The sequence below is a fragment of the Chiloscyllium plagiosum genome, unplaced genomic scaffold (assembly GCF_037043375.1).
Source record: "Chiloscyllium plagiosum isolate Xiang-an unplaced genomic scaffold, Cpla_swu_hap1 HiC_scaffold_26, whole genome shotgun sequence".
NCBI lineage: Eukaryota > Metazoa > Chordata > Chondrichthyes > Orectolobiformes > Hemiscylliidae > Chiloscyllium > Chiloscyllium plagiosum.
The window spans coordinates 53,170,992-53,180,549 of record NW_028270164.1 but is presented as its reverse complement, the minus strand read 5'-3'; the positions used below and the strand labels follow the sequence as shown (position 1 = coordinate 53,180,549).

Genomic DNA, 9,558 nt, shown 5'->3' with positions numbered 1-9,558 from the left:
ACTGATGCTGGGATCACAGTGTATCGTCATCCAAGCTGTCAATCATCCATGATTTGGAGATGCTGGTGTTGGACTGGGGTGCAGAAAGTTAAAAATCACACAACACCAGGTTATAGTCCAAAAGGTCTAGTGTGCCTCCAGTTAAACCTGTTAGACTAACCTGGTGTTGTGTCAATCATCCATCAAGGCTGAGGTTCCACATTGTGCAACAGGAAGGGGAACTTTTCACAGCTCTGTGAGCAGCAGCAATGCTTTTCGATCACCTCACCAAACAACTGAGCAAACCAACGCAGGGTCCCTGGGGATGGATGGTGAAAAAGATCTTAGAGGGGAAGGGTAAATTGGTGGAAGTGAATGCTGTCAAACTGTGTGACATTCAGCCTGAGAGTGTGGTGCTGGAACTGGGCTTTGGACCAGGGCTCGGTCTGCAGGAAGCTGCTAAGCGCCTTACGCTGCTGAAGGGCAAGATCTATGGGCTGGATTACTCTGAATACATGTACCGTGTAGCCAGCAGGAGGTTGTAGCCTGATATTCAGACCAGGAAGGTGACATTGTTTCACGGCAGTGTGGAACATATCCCTCTGGAAGACAACATGGTGGACAGAGTATTTCACTGCAACTGTTACTACTTCTGGCCTGATCTGCAATCTGGATGCAGAGAGATTTACCGAGCTATGAAACCAGGTAGAGCGTTGAACTGGTCAATTCTGAAATATCCCAAACTTCAAGGGAAATGGTGCAGTCAGGATGGAATGGTGGGGTCACATATCAACTAATCTCCCCTGATTGACATGTCACTGATTAGCCTGGTAGTCAAACGCTGATTTACTTAAAGTTAGAGAGACTACAAGAGCTCAACATGGCCCTGACCACTTGTGTGCTTTGTGTAGAACAATCAGGGACAGAAGGATTATTTATAGTGACTCTTCTACAATACCCCTTTTTCCATCCAGATCACCCCCTCACCACCTTGACCAGCAGCCAGATTTTCCTCGAGAGGCAGGAGATTTTTTAAAAGTCCAAGACAAGTCCAATAATTATAGAATCAGTCAATAGTACAGTATCTACAATACTTAGAGAAGGAAGACCTCAGCCTGTAATGCCTGTGCCCATTGTCATGACTGACCGGGGTAGTTTGCTGGAAATCAAACCCCACTATTCCTGGAATTTGTCCTTTCACTGTTTTTGAAGATATTTTATTCCTTCTTTAACAGGGGATTCACACACAAAGGTATATGGAAGCCGCTAGCTATTATTCGGAACTTTCTATTACCTTCATGCAGGTGAGAGAGACCGTGAGATTTTTTTGATGCTTTCTCTTTGCTGGCCAGGTGGTTCTGTTCCCCACACACGACATGGTTATCTGGTCGGGAACCAATCAGAGCATCATTGTCAAGAAAGTTTGCTTTTGTTCAGAACTCATTTGCTCTGTGATGTCTGCTTTAGCTCTCAATGTTCCAACATCATGTGGAATACACAGTGTATTCCAGAAAACTGGATTTTTTAAACTATCTCTTTGTACTGTGTTCTGGACTAGGCCGGACCCCCTCAAAACATTCCAAGAAAGTAGGCTGGACCCTAACTTTGCGAGTTGTTTTAAGCAGGTGTAATGTGGATATTCCAGGAGTGATGCAACTGGCCCAACCACTTAGTTTTAAACAAAATAATTTATTTGCAAGATTACCAAATGAAACGCAAACAAAAGAGACTGAATACAGAAGAACTTAGTCTATCCGAAAACTCAACAGATTATCCCAACTTAATGACGCAATTTCAAATACTCCCAACAATCCCTATAAACACCCGTGGGCAAAAAATGTAAAATCAAACACTGCCTGATAGGAGAGAGAGATTCAGCTTGGAACACCTTCCATGTAGCTGTTACTTGGACCAGCAGCTGCAAAACTGACTGACTGCTTTCAGTGAACAGCCAGGCTGCTAAAACCAAAGCAAAGCAGAGCAAAGCTGAGCTGGGATAACTGACCACTCCCCTTTCATTGGAGATGTGTTTATTTTCAAAAACTTGAAAGCATTCTCAAGTAGTTAAAACCAGACCTTTTGGAATTGCTGCTTTTACGGCTTCTCTGGGGAAAAAAAGCCAACGAGAACATAACCTTGTTAAAAGATCAGCTTTGTCACAACTGTCTTCTTTAAAGTAGGATCTTCCTTTTTAGTCCAGAGTCCACAATTAAAGGAAATAATAGGATGGGGTCTTTACGCAATTTAATTTCTTGTTTAGTTCTCTCTATCTGTATTCTTTTCCAATTCCTCCCTGAATCTTCCATATTAAAGTTAATTGTAGAGCCCTGGCTGCACTTGTTACAGCTTTCTTGTTTTTGAGCTACATGCTGCACAGACAACCTTCATTTTTAGTCCAGTGTCCAAAACTAAAGGAAATAAAAAGATGTAGCCTTTACACTTTCTCCTTTTTCTGTTTCTCTATGAGTGTTCTTTTCCAATTCTTTCTTGAATTTTCCATAATTGCCAATTGTATTATCTACTCAACACCTTTTGTATACAGCTGTTATTTTTGCCTAATATGTAGCAGCTGCATGTTTTGGTAGGAATATTGGTGACTTTACTGCATAGCTCTTTGTATTGGATTCACGAATCTCAACTGCCAACCTCACCTTCAATTCATCTCACATACTTAACCCTTTAACAGCAGCTCTCAAAGCTGGATACTTAATTCTCAGAAGTCACTCTAGTCCTAGAGGACCACAGAGCTGCTTTATTATTACAGAGAAAGAGATGACTGATGGTAATTTAACCTGAGGGACACTATGCCTCGGGGAGGAGAGGGAGTGAGAGGAGTATCCTTCATGGTATCCTCAGCCTTTGCAGGATTAAACCCACACTCAGACCATAGCAACTGACTGCAGAAAAATGGGACATGGTTTGACTCCTTCCTTGACTATCCCGCCCTATAGGTTGGGGGGGACAGTGTTCATTTCAGCTACGTCTTACCTGTCTGTGGAGCTGGGATCAGAATTTCCAGCTAGAAATACAGAGCACAGTATTAATGGAAGAGAAAATCCTGACAGTGGGTGCCACTCTCGGGAATATTCACACCAATGTGCTGTAAACTGTGCAGTCCTGGCAGCACTCCCTGCAGCTTTCTTGTTTTTTGAACCACATGCTTCCATGACAACCTGTTCAGGTGATACCTGGTTAAAGCAAATGTCGGGACCTCTCAGAATTATTACAGCACAATAAGAGGCTATTCAGCCCATTCCACTCACCCTCCAAATGAACATTTTATTTTGGGCTCCTCCCTTGCCTTCTCCCTTTAACCCTGCACACTCTACCTTTCCAGTGACTGTCTCATTTTTGTTTTGAAGACCTTGGTATAAGTCCACGGCACTCTCAGACTCTGACCCAGATCCTAACTACTTGTTGTATGGAAAATATTTATACTAGTGTCATTTTTGCTTCTTTTGCCAACTGCTTTCAATTGGTGCCCTCTCATTCTCGATCTTTTCTCAAATGGAAACATTTTTCTCCCTGATTACTCTGACCAGACCCATTGTGATTTTGAATACTTTGGATCTACTCTCACTCGATTTTTCATAACTTCTTCATGACACATGCAGCTGGAAGTTGGTGTACTTAGCAGGAATTATTTCCAAGTCTGCCTGACTGAGGAGATAACATTTAGTTGCTGGGTGGCAATGTGCCAAAAAGCTCAAGGGTCTCCTTTTTTGGTGGTAATTGAAATCTCCTGCCCAGAGATCTTCCAGTGTCTGAATGCTTTCACATGTGGGTAGCACATTAACAGAAGCCAGTTCAAGGAAGCAACTTTCGAGCAGGAGTCAGTTTAGGTGCCTGGAGGTGGTCATCCAATGGGTCAGCAATCCAGGGTGGTCTCTCCCAGACACTTCCCCCTACTCCCTGAGTACAGGAGCAGCCATGAGCCATCTTGGAAGGAGACTCCAACCTCCCCATCTTCTACTCATCACTGGTGGCCTGTTTGCTGAATCTTTTTTTCATCAGATTTTGACACATTTGCAGAGAGGAATCTCCATATTGACTCCCTCTCTCTTTTGCTTACCTTCCCTTACAACCTGCTGCACCTCCCTTGCTGGAAGCGTTCTGATTGGCCCTCCTTGTTTCAGGGCACATCCACTTACGATGGTCAGGGAACAAAAGTCCAGGGGAGTTAGGAAAATCCACAGCATTTTGATTCCACTGGTGTGGTTGCTTTTTCACTAGAAAGTCTTGATATTGAGATTCTTCTTCACCTAAATTCCAAGAAACAACCGATCAGAAAATTGAGTATTTATCCTTTATTTGACAGGGGGACTGATGGTCACCACCTTAAGCCTGGAAGTTCTAAGGAAGATTGTTGCTGCTGGATTGTTGAAGAATACAAAATGGCCACCTGAACCATACATGGCTACTCTCCGTGACACGGGATTTGTTGACGTGTGTATGGAGCACATACAAGATCAAGGGAAACCCTTTCAGGCTATCTTTGCTAGAGCATATAAGCCGTGAATGTGCTGTCATCTCTGATGCCTCACTAGCTCAATAATTTGGGTTTACTGAGCTATTATATAACCCATTTGTAATATTTGTAGATAAATTGGAAGACACCACTTCATTGAACGTAGAAGAGTATAGCACAGTAGAGATCCTTCCGCCTTTGATATTGTGCCAGCATTTTATCCTGTTCTAAAGTCAGACTAACCTGCATCCCCTTCATTGTATTAACTTCCATGTGTCTATCCAAGAGTCACTTAAACGTCCACAATGTATTTGACTCCAGTACCTGTGCATTCAACAGACCCACCACTTGGAGTAAAGAACCTTCCTCTGACATCTCCACTAAATCTTTCTCCAATTGCCTTACAATTATGTCCCTTCATCATTGAAAACGTCCCTGGCTATCCACTCTACCTATGCCTTTAACAACTTGTACACCTCTATCAAGTCAACTCTCATCCTAGCTGCCTCGACCTTTCTTCGCAAGAGATGTCGTCCAGTCTAAGCAGCATCCTGGTATATCTTCTCTACACTCTCTCTAAAGCTTCCTCATGTTTCCTATGATGAGGCAACTAGAACTGAACACAATATTCCATGTGTGGTCTAACCAGGACTCTGTAGAGCTGCAGCATAACCTCGCGGCTCTTAAACTCAATCCTACTGCTAATGAAAGCCAACACACCATGCACCCTCTTAACAACCCTATCAACCTGGGTGTCAACTTTCAGGGATCTATGGACATGTCCTCCCAGATTCCTTTGTTCCTGTACCCTGCCAAGAGTTCTGCCTTTAACCTTGTATTCTGCATTCCAATTCAACCTTCCAAAGCGAATCACTTCCCACTTTTACAGGTTGAACTCCATCTGCCACTTCTCAGCACAGTTCTGCATCCTGTCAATTTCCCATTGCAACCTACAACAGCTCTCCACACTATCCACAACTCTCCCAACCTTCGTGTCACTGGCAAACTTACAAACCCACCCTTCCACTTCCTCATTCAAATCATTTATAAAAATCACAAAGAGCAGAGGTCCCAGAATTGATCCTTGCAGAATACTACTGGTCACCGAGCTTCAGGCTGAATACTTTCTACCACCACCCTCTGTCTTCTATGGGCCAGCCAATTTTGTATCCAAACAGACAGATTTCTGTATATTCCATATTTCCTTACTTTCTGTATGAGCCTACCATGGGGAGCGTTATCAAATGCCTTGCTAAAATCTATGTACACCACATCCACTGCTCTTACCTTCATCAACATGTTTTGTCACATCCTCAAAGAATTCAATAAGGTTTGTGAGGCGTGACCTGCCCCTTACAAAGCCACGCTGACTATCTCTAATCAAACCAGAGGGTGGCCAGGGAACATAGGGAGGTGTTGAAACAGCAGGCAACTGGAAACTCAGGCTCTCTTTTGCTGACAGAATGTAGGTGTTCTGCAAAGCAGTCCCACAGTCTACTCTTCATTTCCCCAATGCAGAGGAGACCACGTTGTGAGCAGAAAATACAGTAGACTAGATTGAAGTGCAGGTAAAGTGCTGCTTCATCAGGAAAGTGTGTTTGGACCCTTGGATACTGAGGAGGGTGAAACTAAGTTGGCAGTTGTTACACCATCTGTGGTTGCAGAAGAAGGTGCACTGGGACTGTGGGGAGGTCTTGGATGTGAAGGAGGAGTGGGTCAAGATGTCCTGGAGGGAACAGTCCTTGTGGAAAGCTGATAAGGGAGAGGAGGGCAGGGGGATAGTTGTGTGGAGGTGGCAACCTGCTGGAAATGGCAGTGAATGATTCTTTCCTTATCAAGGCTATCTAGCTCTGCCTTCAAAGTATTTAAAAATAATACCCCCACCACCATTTGAAGAAGAGAGTTCCAAAGTTTCACAACTCTGTGAGAGATGAAATGGAGAAACTTTTTTTATTTTCAAACAGTAACCCCTAGTTCTAGATTCTCTCACCAGAGAGTTTGACAGGGCTTCGAAGAACACACATAATCTGTCTAGAGTCTCTGCCAACATTTATCCCATAAGCATTTTAACTAAAACAGATAGCCTGATCATCATCACAACTTGACTTGTGGAACTTATGAAAGCTTCAGGCACAACATCTCATTTTCTGCTTAGGCAATTTACAGCATCACAGCCTCAATATTGAATTCAATACAAACCACATTATGTTTCTTATCCATTTTTCTTGCATTCTCTTCCCATCCTGACTGCCTTGTTTGTGCCTTACTTACTTTACTCTTAACAGAAAGAACCCATTCTCTCCCCCTTTTACATTTTCATTTACGCCCATTTTACATTTCTTTCTCTTTCTCCACCATTAGCAACCCCTTATTCTTTTGCACTGGGTCTCTTCCTCTGTCAGATGCATGTGTAAAATAATTCCAACAGCTTTCAGTTCTGAAGAAGAGTCAGACTGCACTCGAAACATTTTTATTCTCTCCACAGATGCTACCTGATCTGATGAGTTCCTCCAGCACTTTTTGTTTGCTGTACACATATTGACTGCTGTGTCGACCACATTACAACAATGATGACACTTCAAGTGTGTTTAATTCAAAAGCATTTGGGTGTTTAGGTCACAAAAGGCACTATATAAATGCAAGTGCTTTCTTATCTCAGTATAGCAATTGAAGAGAACATCATGATTGCTGAACAGAGAAAGAACTCATAAGTGTTATGCTGTTGCCAGTTCAGAAGAATTCCATGAAATTGTAAGGACGGACGAACAGTTTCAGTGTCTTCAATGGGGTGATGTCTGTGCCCACCCAGATATTTAGAGAACAAAGTCCACAACACAACAGGAATCACTTTCCAATATTTGACAAATTTATCAAACTCAATTGCAGCTCCATTTTGGCTCCCTCTTCAGAAATATACAGCATATATATTTTATTGGGACCTTCTGTATTTCACCGAAATAGAGAAAGAATATGCATAATTTATCTGGTAGACTGCTGTCTTCTGGACACTAAAAACCTTTGAATATTTTGTAGCTGTACCTATCCATTCAAGTGGAGTTTTCTATCAGATTAGCTGGCGTCTTGTTGGTGACAGAAGGGCTTTGAGGTGTCAGGGTTAGCCACTCATCACAGAACAGTACGCACTTCCAAAACTCAGAGCATAATGTTCAACATTACATGTGACTCCACAATTGGACAAAAGTTATTGCATGAGTGTGCAGTGAATTGGACTGGCAAGTTTAGGATTGTCAGGTTTTCAGAGTGGTGCACCTTTGTGTAATGATAGCTACAAATATTAATGCATCGGACCCCATGGTCACAGACAGAACACGCACACCCACTGCACCTGTTTCCGTGCGGCAAAATAGGCAACAGCCATTGTCTGGGACATTTCTCGGGTCAATGCCTTGAGTAGTTAGATTCAACCTGCCTTGTTTGAAATTTAAACAAAGTTTGACAATGAGCTGTCATTCCTTAACTGTAGTATCCTACATGACAACCCCTCTACCAATCAGAATCCAGTTGCCAACCAATCAGCACCATTTTCTCATACAGGATGAATGTTGCTGTCCCTTTAACATTGCATGTGTACTGTGAGGCGTGCAATTGAAAAGCTTCGGCAAAATATATCTTTTTCAGCAGTACTCAGATTGTGTGCTACCAAATGATTATTTTATATGAAATTTTATTTTTATACTGTATTTAATGATTGTCTATAAACATGTAATGACTTCTGGTTCCCTATTTTATTTGTATCACCATGTGCACCAATATTCAGGATGGTCACACCGACCTGAACCTTATATGTCACTGGACCAGACCTCATGTCGATCGTGCCATTTATAAATGCATAACTAATTCCATGGTTCCTCCACCAAACTTTGTCACGGTGGCTCAGTGGTTAGCAATGCTACCTCACAGTGCCAGGGACCCGAGTTAACTTTCCGCCTTGGGCAACTGTCTGTGTGGAGTTTGCCCATTCTCTTCGTGTCTGCGTGGGTTTCCTCTGGGTGCTGTGGTTTCCTCCCACAGTCCAAAGATGTGGAGGTTAGATGAATTGGCCATGGTAAATTGCCCATAGTGTTAGATGCACTAGTGAGGGAAATGGATCTGCGTAGGTTGCTCTTCAGAGTGTCGGTGTGGACATGTTGGGCCGAACGGCCTGTTTCCATGCTGTAGGGAATCTAATCTAATCTAAAAATAATAAACTGTCTCCCTTGCATAACAGAGTCTTGTGTCTGGCAGTGCCGTTGCTGATGCAGCTTAGCCCTCCCTTCCAGGAATGTCAGATTTAACCTGCTGTGGAGTTTTCCCCCAGTTAGGAACTTTGCTGGAGCGATCCCTATAGTTGCATGAGGGGTGATCATCTCATCCAATAGGAACCGGGACAGTTTGGTATCAAATGAAGCTGTAGGCTGTTTCTTATGGCTGCCTTCAAAGTTTGGACTGCTCTTTCCGGCACACCATTCGCTGATGGTTGGTATGGAGCTGTCCTTATAAAACGTATACCTCTTGGCTTTAGGAAATGCTCAAATTCTATGCTGTCAAACAATGGCCTATTATCTGTGACCAATATCTCGAAGGGTGTATGTATTGTTAAAGATATGCTCAGTTTTGTATTGTTGACCCCGTGTTTGATGAATGAACTTTATGCACATCCAGCTACATGGAGTAGGCATCTACACTGACAAAGAACATTGAGCCCATGAAATTGCCTGCATAGTCAAAGCATGATCGAGTCCAGGACTTACCCAACCATTATACAAATGTGGGGAACTGCTGGTGATAAGCTTTGTCCTTGTTGGCACTTTGGACACTGCCTCAAAACACAGCTAAGTCTGCGTCCAACTCTGGCTACCTGACATTACATCTTGCCAACATTTTAGAAACCCCTGGATGACCCTGGTGGAGTTCAGCAAGTATCTGGTGGTGACCTTTGCTTGGGTCAATCACTCTTGCTCCCCATAACAATATGCCGTCCTCTACTGTGATCTGGGTTCATCAGATCCAGAAAGGTTTCAATTCATGTTGTATCGATCTTTTGTTTCCCCCATCACCACCAGCTCTTTCACTTTTGCAGGACTGGATCTTTCTGCATCCAAAGACTGATA

The 9,558-nt window shown here is 43.0% G+C and overlaps 1 pseudogene across 1 annotated transcript; it reads left to right on the top strand.

Moving 5' to 3' along the window:
- The first annotated feature begins 248 nt into the window (after positions 1–248).
- Positions 249–4,922, top strand: LOC148145174 (uncharacterized; annotated as a pseudogene). The gene is made up of 2 exons (XR_015751012.1): positions 249–684; positions 4,298–4,922. The product of XR_015751012.1 is annotated as an uncharacterized LOC148145174 (transcript).
- Positions 4,923–9,558: the final 4,636 nt, after the last annotated feature.